Here is a 12,460-nt window from a genome sequence, read left to right as displayed (position 1 = left end):
ATATATATATATATGTGTGATTATTAAACAGGACAGATTAAAAAATTCGTTAAATTTATTGAAAGTTGAAAAGGCAAATCAGAGATAAGGGAAAATACTTTTAATGCATATACTGATGTTCTGCTCTACAGAATATGTAAATATAATCTATAAGTCAGTGAGAAAAAGATATATAATGTAATGAAAATGCTTGGATTCTATTTTCCAAGATGGAATAGCAGGGAAAGACTTACTTTCTTGTCTTGAGTAATTAGAAATATATGAAACAACTAGAGTATAAAGTACTCAACTGTATGAAGCACCTAAACAACAAAGCACATGAAACAACTAAAATATACACAAAAACCTTTTCCAGTCATCTGACAATTAAACACTGCAGGACTGTGATCTCTAAGAAAGGCAAAAGAAACAAAGCTTTAGGATTACCTATGATTACACCAGTTTAATGCCTAGAATGGCAGTCTCTGAACTGATGAGTCAGAGACTGCATATAGGTCAGGAAATCCAAGGCAGGGCTAGCCCACCACTTTTCTTTTTCTTTTTTAAAGCAAGGGAAAAGTGTATTTTACATTCATTATAATTGTACATATATTTAATAATGATGACATAAATACAATCACTAGTTATTACCAAATATTACAATTCAAGCTGAATCTTTCTCCTGGACCTCACACGATGATAGCTTAGTCATTTCTGTCAGTAGCTGCAGACTGACTGAAATCGCAAGCACAGACCAATAGGAGACAGTCATGGCTTAAATAGCACACTTTGTCATTTTCAAAGAGATAATGAAGTTTCCATTTAAATATAGTAAAAGTAAGAATTTAACATTTCTTCTTTCACTCAATTTCATAGCTCTGTTAGGTGCTCTCTCACACAAAAAATACAGTTTACAGTTTAAACGCATGGAGTTAATACCAAAAATTTCAAGATAGTGTTTCTCAAGTGAGTGGGATTGGAACTAGTTAGGTGAGGATGCACAAGGAAGTTTATCAGTAACTATAGGCCCAGTGCACGGAATTAATGCACAGGTAGGGTCCCTAGGCCTGGCCGGCGATCAGGGCCAATCTGTGGGGTGACTAGCAGAGTGATCGGGGGTGAGGGGGACCCTGCTGGCACCCGCCTTGGCCAACCTAGTGCTGCTTGTTGGCTGGCCAGCCCCATCCCCTGATCACCCCATCACTGCTGCCAGTCGCCTCCCTCTGCAGGGTGACTGGCCAGGCGATCGATCAGGGGGGACCCCACTGGCACCCACCTTGACTGGTCTGGGGCCTGTGGGCTGGGGGCAGCTCCTGCATTGAGCATCTGCCCCCTGGTGGTCAGTGTATGTCATATCAACTGGTCATTGCACATATCTGTCATTCAGTCAATTTGCATATTAGGCTTTTATTATATAGGATATTAATGCTGTTACTTAGCATTCATATTATGCTACTGTAAAAAAAATTCCAAAATACAGTAGCTTAAATAAGACAGAAATAATTATTCTTTTTTAATATATTTTATTGATTTTTTACAGAGAGGAAGGGAGAGAGATAGAGAGTTAGAAACATCGATGAGAGAGAAACATCGATCAGCTGCCTCCTGCACATCTCCCACTGGGGATGTGCCCGCAACCCAGGGACATGCCCTGGACCAGAATCGAACCTGGGACCTTTCAGTCCACAGGCCGACGCACTATCCACTGAGCCAAACCGGTTTCAGCAGAAATAATTATTCTTATTCTTCTTTTCCTCTTCCTCTTCCTCCTCCTCCTCCTTGTTGGGGTAAAAAGACATACTTTTCCCCCCACCTTTTAAGTTCTTCTAGTTGGGCTAATAATGAAATTAGCAGAGACATATTTAACAAGAGGAAATGTATAAAATTTATTATATGAATGCATATCTGGAAATGCCATATAAAAGTAAGATCCAAAATGTGTTGAGCAGTTGAGGTTTATATGTCATTATGGACAAAGGAGAAGGGGCTGTAAGGAGTCTAAGATTTTAAAGGAAAGAGCAATTCACATGTAACTGAGGAAGAGTGGAACGTACATGGCAAGCGAATTCTTGCTAGGCAGTCTAGAAACAATGGGACTCATTATTACTCCTTCTTCTTCTCTCCCACTCCCCTCTCTCTCTAGTGCCAATAACAAAGGCCTGTATTGATTAGTTGCATTTTTGAAAATAGAACAAAACTACATCATTCTACTAGCCCATTGGAATGGGAAAAAAGAATAATGAGATAGAAATTATTGTTTTTTATTTTTAAAATGATAGTGTGGAGAATTCATAGGTCACTTCCATTGTTATCATTTACTGAGATTTAAAATTCTAGACTTTAACTGTACATTGTGTGTGGAGATAGAATATCTATTATCATAGAATAAGGGGAAACATGCTGGAGAGGACAAATAGTCTCTGAACAGGGTAATATTTTGATCTTTAGTCAAATTCAAATATTGGGTATTTGGTTGTTTGTTTACCATAAACCTTTTTAAATCACACATTTGATTTACATATTAATTATTACATCAGATTTAAAAATGAAAAGAACAGAACCAATTTTACATAGTCTGAGGTTTATGACTCTAATTGAATAAAGTTAGAAATCAGTAATGGAAGCATAGTCTAAGTTCTAATATCAACAACTATTTTATTAGATTAAAAGTGAGTTACAGGGCAAATCATAAGAGCAATTACAAAGTATATAACTTTGAATGAATATTAAACATTATGGCAAATTTTATAGAACATATATAAATATTTACTTAGGGGTGATTTTATTATCATTTATCAGAAAATAAATATTGGGAAAAGTTATCTAAATACTCAAATTGAAAATTTAAGAAAATAAAAATGGACAATTTAAAGACACAAAAAAGAAATAACAATAAATTTAGTGGCAAAATCAAGGCAATAAAGAACAGAGTAACAAAATCATTTTAAAAATTAAATCTTTTTCTCTTCAAATTTACTAAAATATTTTGTAGTTTTCTATTTCACTTTGTCTAAAGACTTTTATTTCAAATTTTTGAACCACACCATTACATTCATTTTTAATGTTATTTTTATAAGATTCTAAAAATAATTATTAGGAAAATGTATTTTCTTTAGCTAGATCAAAACTAAACTTAATTTTATCATAGGAGAAGAGTTATAAATATTGAACACCAAACAGTACAAGACACAGACTTTAGCTCATTAGCTATCAATGATCACACTGAGTCTTTAGTTTTCCAGAACTTTCTGATACTCCATTTCTCAGACACTCATTTTTTGTTATGGTATTACTGAACCTTCCTTCTGTTGATTGATTGCCCTGTGTAAACGATAACATTGTATTGTGAAGTCACCTTTATTTTTCTTTTAATACAAGTGGATGTTGTCCTGGAATTGAAAGTGCCTTTACAGAGCACTTCCTTTGATTGCCTTGATTCTGAAGGAGTCCGTGACCCTGAATTCACTTATATTTTACTTTTAACCTTCTGCCTGCTGCTACCTATAGCTGGTTCTCCTTGATTCCTCTCAGGCCTTCAGACACAGCATTCCTATTCAGTCCCAAGAAAGAGAAGGGAGATTTCCAGCCCTCAAGCACAGGTTCTGTGCTCCATATGTTTATGTTAGGGCTTCCTTTTCAGGTCTCTTGTTTTCCAGGGATCCAGAGCAAAATCCTTCAGTCCCCAGGTACTGAGGTCTATACTACAAATCCAAAACCCTAGAGGGCCACTGGCATTATCAGCTTTTACTTTCTGAACTGCTTTTGGTTTTGCTCTTTCTTTCTAAACCTTGAAATTTTACTTTAATTACAGAAGTTATTCCTTTTGAAAATAGTTATATTTTATATATCTGTGTCAGGTGTTCCTCCTTGTCATATATGCTCAAGTTACCTTAGGAGGAAGGTCAACCTGAAACATTTTTCTGGTGGAGATTTCACCAAACATATCTCTTCTGAAGGGTAGATATATAAACTATGTTATTATCTTTCTTTTTAAAAAATATTTTTTAAAGTTTAAAGGATTTATTTGGTCATGGTTTACTATAATTTTATTTACATATATTTTATATTAGAATCTGTTTATAAAATTAAAAAAATCTGAATAGTTATTTTATTTGCAAATATGTCAAATAAGTACCATTTTGCCTAGATCTAACTTCACAACTTTTGCTAATTTGAGAAAACTTTTTATTTATTATAATCTGAAATAATCTCTATTCCATAGAAATTATGGGTTTCTTAAAAGTTTTAGAGCTTTAATTGCTAACATCATTTAATTTTATAAGTACTACTTAAATAATAATTTATTAGGTATTATCTTAGAAAATATCTCAAAGAACTTTTGTAAGCTAGATAGAGATGTTTATTTGATTGAGTATACCTTAACACTTTGAAATTAGATTCTTGATTTTTAAAATATATTCTGCATATATAAGTATGTTTATATCCAAATTTACCTATCATTTCTTTTTTCCAAAGTGACAATCTCATGGAATAATGAACAATACGCATGCATTCATATATCTTTATGAGTCTTGCTGGGGAATATGTTCTATTAATTATAAAAACACTGGCATTTACTTTTCCTGTCAGTCAAGGACATAACTCTTAATGAGCATATTTCATTTTTTTCTTTTAATTAAATTTAAAGATTTGTTAACATGTTTAAGTATTCATAAAGGAATTTTTTTCTTAGCAATAATCATGTAGATAACTTTTGAGTTAATGACACTTCCCTAATCTAGAATATTTTATAATATTTAGTTTTTCTTAACACTAAAGAATTAAAATTAATAAATCCATTGCATATTTTTGGCCAATAACCAATGATTAATCTTAATATGTATGATGAGACTCACTATGTTGCTACCTCACTAATGGGCAGCATGTCTTTTTTCACTGGATTTTATTGCTACAGCTCTATATTCTTATGTAATGTTTAATTATTTCATTATAGACAGCATAATTTTGCATTGCTTAAATTTAGCCTTTTAAAATATTTATATCATTCTGTTAAATTAAGAGTTATATTGATTTTTAAAGATTACAGGGGCTGTGTAGATAACTTTTTAATTACTAAATATAGAACTTTGGAAAACTTGGTCTTTCTCAATTGTAGTTTAAGTTCTGTGCTTTGGAAGTTTTAATTTTTTTTCTTTTACTTATTAGTTTTCCAAAGTCAACTTATGCCTCTTTTAACAACTCTTCTGTCCTATTTAAAAATAAATGACCCACTATAAGAAAAAAAAATTGCTAGTTTTATAAGAAAAATCAATATAGTACATAACTTTTTCCTGGCTTAGTCGCTAATCCAAGCCATAGACTCCAACTGATGGATGCCCCAGACATCCTTAAGTGCAGGCTTTAAGCACAGATATTTATCATATAAGTTATTTTATTTTCCATAAGCAGTTTATTCTTAAACTTGTACCTCTTATGATTGTCTTATGCAGCACTATGCAAAAGTTGGGAGGCTTTTTAAAATACTGAATTTAGACTGAAAATAATTATAGGCACCATGCACAAGTGGGTCAAGCTGGGAAGAGAAAAATTGCACTGCCAGCTTTGAGTAAAACCCAAGAGGCAAGGCTCAGAGCACATGATGTGGATCAGCCTTGTTTGATTATTTTCAATGGAGCTCCTCAGCTATTGTGACCTAAATCTCCATTTCGGTTGCTTGTTTTCCTTGGTACATTGCTTTAAATATGCTGAGTTTTTTAAGATAAACCTTAGACAAATATTAAAATATCTGTGAGGACATGTCTTACTTGTGGAAACTTCCTGGAGTTGCTTCTTTATAGAGGACAAATGTATAAGCTATTCTTCTTTATGTCTTGAATAACCAAAATTACTATGAGACTCCAATGATTAAAATTACTTATTTTTATAAAGCTAAGCCGTACTGGACTAATTAGATACCTCTCCTTGGGTTTTAGAACTTGTTCTTTGAGAACTAATTGTCAATTGCTGATGGGCAGTAGAGATTCAAGGTCAAGGTTAAAACAGAGAATACCAACCAACCAATAAGATGATTTTTCTTTCTTTTTCTTTTCCCTTCTCTTTTCTCTCAGACAATTCAATTGTGGACTCTGGAAACTTAACTAAAGGCTAAGCCCTAGAGAGGGTGAGAAATAAAAAGCAGAAAATATATGTTAATATATCTATTTGAAACATTGAATTCATTATAGCAACTTTCAATAAAGAATATTCCAAGGCCATATTATTGTACTGGTAAATTCTATCAAACTTTTTAAGAAATAGTACCAATTTCCCAAAAGCTCTTATCTACAGATATAAAAGGCTAATGTGCAAATTATCCACTCAGGAGTTCCACAGGGAGAGTGGGAGTTGTATTGCTCATTATGACATGCGCTGACCACATGGCAGGCAATCAGGGGCAGTGGGAGGTGCTGAGGGAGTGAGGGAAGGATGAGGTGGGGAGGCGGTGAGGCAGGGGATGGGGGGACCCTTGGCATGGCAGCACAAGGGTGGTGAGGGAAGGAGGAGGCGGGGCTGCAGGAAGGCAGGGAACCTGCATGAATTTTATGCACTAGGCATCTAGTAAAAGTATAAAAGGATAAAGTATTTTTTCAAACTGTTTTTATGAAACCAATGTAACCATGACACCAAAATCTGGCAAAGGTATTAAAAGATAAAAGAAAATTTGGGACTATCATCCCTCATATAAATTGATACAAAATTTGTAAACAATGTATTACCAAATGGAACCCAGACACACATAAAAATGTAAGACATAATGACCAAGTAAATTTGCCCTAGGAATGCAAGGTTGGTTTAACATAAAGAAATCATCATAATAGATGCATCAAAGTGTTATAATAAAGTTAAGAAAATGCCATGATTGTTTTCAAATTTAGAAGGGAACTCCCTCCTCAGAAAACTAAGTCAACCTCTATTTAATGGTGAAATATTAAACTTTTATCCCTTATAGGAGCAAGGCTAGGGATACCTATTCTTATTTCTAATCAGCAATTATATTGGAGGTTCTAACCAGTGTAATAGCAACAAGTAAATTAAATAAAAGGTGTAAGTATTGAGAAGGAAAAAGTAAAATTGCCTTCATTCTCATTTACTAGCATTGTCTGGGTAGAAAATTCTAACAAATCTTTAAAAAAAACTAGTAGTAAGTAAATTTTGCAATGTGGCATGATACCAACCTATACCTCTACGTTTAAAAATGGATTCAGTGCGCCACCAAGCCAATGGCATTCCCAATCTCACTTAACATGCTCAGTTTGCCTTAACTTTGCCTCCTTTTGTGAAAATATAAAACTTCACAAGGGCTGAGATCTTTTATCACTTTGCTTCACTAATACACCATCAATGCTGAGAACTGTACCTGATAAGTGTTAAACACACTCAATAAATACTTACTGAATTTAAATGATTTATATTTATTGTTTTTTAAAAAAATGGTAATAAAAAAGAATTGTTTTATCTTCCAAAAAGTACTTTAACTGGTTAATAAATTACAGCAACTCCAATTATTTTGCACTTCTTTTTGCTAGGAATCATTTTTACAAGTTTTAAATTAATGACAGATATTATGTTGAATCAGACCTACACAGTTATAGCTTTCTTTTGAATACAGAGTACTTGCATTGTTTCACAAGGGTGCTGGACAACTGTCACAGAGAGAAAATTCTCTAAACAAAACATAGTCATTCATGGCTTCTTCATAGACTAAAGCATCTTATATTTTATTGGCTATACAGTTTTAATTAGTTTTACCCATATTATCTGATTGATTGATTTTCACAGTTCAACAAGACTGCTAAAGGGTCACCGAATTCAAAAGCTTTTAAGAGAATTAGTACTCGATGGTTTTATCATTTTCTAAGCGGTTATGGTTATATTGAATTGTTTGAACAGGAAATCTTACTCATTTTGCACATCTATTTAAAGAGAACGTGTGTGCATAGCTATATATAAATATAGTCATAGTCATATAGATATGTAGAAACAAGTGCATGCACATAGTTAAATTACTGTCAAGTTCTTAAAAAATCTACTGTTTTGCTATAATGACATGTGTAATCATCTAAGTCTTGTTCTTAATTATAAAGATTGCTCATAAATGAATTGTTTTTTGGTATTTCCAGTGAAGAGTCTGAGTGATACACAGTAGTTACAAAACCTGTATTGAGAATGTGAGAAAGAATATTTTTTGAAGATTGTAGATCATTGAGAATGACTAGACTTTTCCAGATGCATATATTGTTTGAGATTGGAAAGACAGTGATAAAGAAAGTTATTTGACTCTTGTCAGAGTGATGAATTTGGACAATAAAGTAAAACATATAAAAAATGACATGGGAAATATTTGGAAAGTTTCAGCAATACAGTAACAGATGCTTATAGGTGAACTTCATAGCACCTATAATTTAACATTCATGTTCACAGAAAAAGTGATTTTTCTATGCTAGGCAAAATTTTCGCATTAAAAATAGTTCAACTATATCATATAAAATAAATTTCTTTCCAACAGACTTTACATTTCCAAAACCCCTTGCCATTTAGTCCCATTTACACTAAAATGCTTACAAATTAGTTTTTTTTTAAGTATGTTTTTTACAGATTTTTAGAGAGAGAGGGAGGGAGAGGGATATATAGATAGAAACATCATTGATTGCCTGCCTCCTGCACACCCCATACTGGGAATCAAACCTGCAACCCAAGCATGTGCCCTGACTGGAATCAAACCAGTGACTTCTTGGTGCATGGGTTGACACTCTACCACTGAGCAAAACTGGCCTAACAAATGGTTCTTAATTTGAAAGGCACTTACCTAAAATCATGGATCTGTGGTTTACTGGTAGGTTTATGAAGCTGACTCAAACAATGTTACTTTTCAAAGTGATATTATTAGAAATATCCCTTTTCATATTGGTATGCTGGCTGATTATATAACCTTTCAGGTCAATTGTTTTTGTCTTCAGCCATTTAAAATTTTTGTCATTCTCCCTGGCCTCAGTGGGTTGAGTGTCATCCTGTGCATCTGAGCATTGCTGGTTGGATTTGATCCCGCACAGGAGGCAGACAATCTCATATTGATGTTTCTTTCTCTCCTTTTTCTCTTCCTCTCCCTCTAAAAATCGAGAAAAAGTAAAAAATAAAAAATAAAATTTACTTGTTATTCATAATACTAGAGGCCCACTGCATGAAATTCATGCACGGGTAAGGTCCCTAGGCCTGGCTGTTGATCAGGGCCAATCTGTGTGGCGACCGGCGGGGCAATTGGGGGGACCCTGCTGGCACCTGCCTTGGCTGGCCTGGGCCTGCGGACTGGGGGCAGCTCCTGTGTTGAGCATCTGCCCCCTGGTGGTCAGTGCACATCATAGCGACCAGTCTTGCACAGGTCATTCCACCGTTCAGTCGATTTGCATATTAGGCTTTTATTTTATAGGATTACTTATATAGTAGTCTTTCCCCTACCTCAAGAGGACTATGTATATTTCTTCCAATTACATTGTGCAATTTGTTCAAAGGACAGAAGTTTCAAGTCTGTTTCTAATTGAAAATATGTTTATTCAAGGCAAATATTTGACAAAATTATTATTGGGTTTTCACTAGGTCTCTTACCTTTGCTAAACTGTCAGAATCTGCCAGCAGAGCATAAGTCATGAAATAAAATGATATAGTTTGATATTAGCATTTCAGGAACCCTAGTCTTGGTGGGATGAGGGACATGGAGCTAGAAAAAACTCTCCTAGAAGCGATGGTATTTCTATATGATTCCTGAACTGGGTTTGTTGAGACTGAGGAGTCAGTGACCAGCAATCCCTACTTAGTTTTCAATGTGGCCTGGGATCTTTGCTGGGCCCCAACATGCCTGAGACAGTCATTCTTCCTCCTGTGATTGCCTCTTTAACTGGAGAATACCTGCTCCAATAGGAGAGGACTATGCTCTATTGGGAAAAAATTAAGATGTGGACATTCAGAGTGAGAAAGCTGCATTGAAAAGAAAGGACTTTGGGTTTGACATAGTTATTTTTGGTTTTCAATACCATGTATCAATCCCATCAAGTGATGTTGACCCTCCCCCCATTGGAAAAGAGGGGTGGGGGGTCCAAAAGGAAAACCCTTCACCTCAATTTAATCAGAATTCCAGTCCTTGCTTTTCCAAATTATAGAATAATTGGTAAAAATCTGCTAATGTGCTACCTGTGCTCCATACACTTTTTTTCACTACATTTTTAAATTAAATGCCTTGGGTTGACCTTGGTTAATAAGATTATATAGGTTTCAAGTGCACATTCCTATGGTACATGATCTGTATATTGCATTGTGTACACATCACCCAAAGTCAACATGTGGGTCTAGCAGCCAACTGGGCTGCAGCAGACCACGCAGGCTCCAAAGGACTAAGCATTAATATGAAACAAAACTCTGGACACTGGCCTTTGTTTTGGTCTTCATGAAGACTAAACTGGATTTTTTCTATGGTGGGACAGTCAGAGATGGGAAACTGGAAACCCAGGTAAAGCCTTCTATTTCCCGAATAAGCTGAATAAATCTTGCCATACAACCATCTCCCTGCATGGGTCTGTAGAATGCTTTCCACGCAGTCCTGTGAAAGAACACAGTCTCCACCAGCAACAAAAGGAAAAGAGAGGATAAACAGAAACAAGCAGGGAAAAAAAACACAATAATGAATGAGATCAGTTTCTTGTAGAGGGAAATAGGTTGAAAATGACTGAGAGATTAATAGGGGAGAGAATGGATACAAGAAGGTGGCATTCAATATAAATATGTAAGTACAATAATCTGAAATGCATGTTTAAAGAGTCACACTAGCTACTTATTAGCAGCTTAGGAGAGAAATTTCTTTAAGGAAAAGATTTAAAGCTAGAGGCTAAAAGGAATTTTTTGGATTGTCTGTGGCTTTAATACCACCCTTGATAATCAGGAACTTGGATTCTTTTCGGATACAATTCAGAAGTCAGCTTCTGGAAAGCTGGCCTTGCATATTCATTTCACCTTTTCTAGGAGATATAATTTATCATATATTCTTCTATCTATATTATAAGTTGGTGATAATGTGGCTTAATTTAAAATCCCTTTCCTAAAACTATAATATTTTAAAAAATAATATGAAAGTGTTTGATTTTAAAAGATTTTCATTAAAACACTTTTCTTCTCACCCAATCCCCAGAGGTATACCGTAATAACATAGAAAGGTAGTTTGAGATACAGTCCAAAAAAATAAAGAAAAGAGAGATTTCCTCTAAGTGTCTATTATATGTAAGAGAGATAAAATTCTTGCAAGGAGAATAATGCTATTCAAGAAGACTTTCTGAATAAAGATTGTTAAGCCGATAGTAAAAATTATAGGAATCACTTTGAACCAGTTTTACGCCTCTTGAAACTTAAAAATCAAGCCGTTAAAATTAACAGTTGCAGTGTTAACAGTGAATGCCTGTTAAAATGAAGCAGTTAATCACCAGGAACAGCATATTAAAACTGTTAATTTGTAGGTTTGAAGCTTCCTTTAATTGGAGCTGTAGGAAAAGTTTCTTGTTCAGAGCAAAGCTGGGATCTCATGGCTCTGTCATGCTTGGGAAATTTCACAAAGAGAAGTCCTTTTAGAGGGGAGGGTCAGGGTAATGAAGGGGAAATTCAACTGCTAGATTTGGAGGGTTAACCGGTTTGTTTCTCGTGGCCTTTAACAATAACCTATACCGAATGGCAACGCTTTTGATTTCTGGGAAGTGACAAAAACCTACCGACTGGATAAGCATTATGTAGAGTAGTGGTTGCATCTGGATGACATACGTATTAAATGAGAAACCAAGAAGACATTTCCAGAAATAAGGTCTAAAACGCTAGCATCAAGAGGCCACTTTTAGGAATAAAGGAGTTGTTGATGATGTATTTGAGGTCAGTAGGTTTTAGTACCTTGCTGATTCTAGTATTACCTGGGAGAGGTTTATAAAATGCGGGTTCCTTGGCCATTGCAAACAGAGATTGTGGTTCCATCAGTTTGAGGTTAGCCAGGAATCTGCATTTAGTAGGCATGGTAAGAGATGTTTATGCAGGCACTTCAGAGATTGACTTTAAGATATGCTTCCTTTGGCACATCCTGGAGAACGTTTTTAGCCTCTGATTCTGGTGAGCTCTCTGTATGAATGAGAAGAACCAGAAGAAAACAGAGGGTACTGTAGAAACTACATTCATAAATAAATGACAATTACAGCTATTATGGAATTTATAATACCAAGAGGTGAAAATAACAATAAGCTAAAAAATGAAACTATTTCTAATATAGGTACATTTATATCAACTAATTAAATAAAAAATGTGCAGTGAAAATGCACAACCTCAACAAACCCAACAACCAGGAAAAGTTACATCAAACTACCTCATGCTATTGAGTTCACACATGGACTTCTAATTCTGTCCTATATAATAAAAGGCTAATATGCAAATCAACCAAACAGTGGAACAACCGGTTGCTATTATG

The sequence above is a fragment of the Myotis davidii genome, unplaced genomic scaffold, assembly GCF_000327345.1.
Source record: "Myotis davidii unplaced genomic scaffold, ASM32734v1 scaffold1518, whole genome shotgun sequence".
Lineage (NCBI taxonomy): Eukaryota > Metazoa > Chordata > Mammalia > Chiroptera > Vespertilionidae > Myotis > Myotis davidii.
This window is presented reverse-complemented; position numbering follows the sequence as displayed.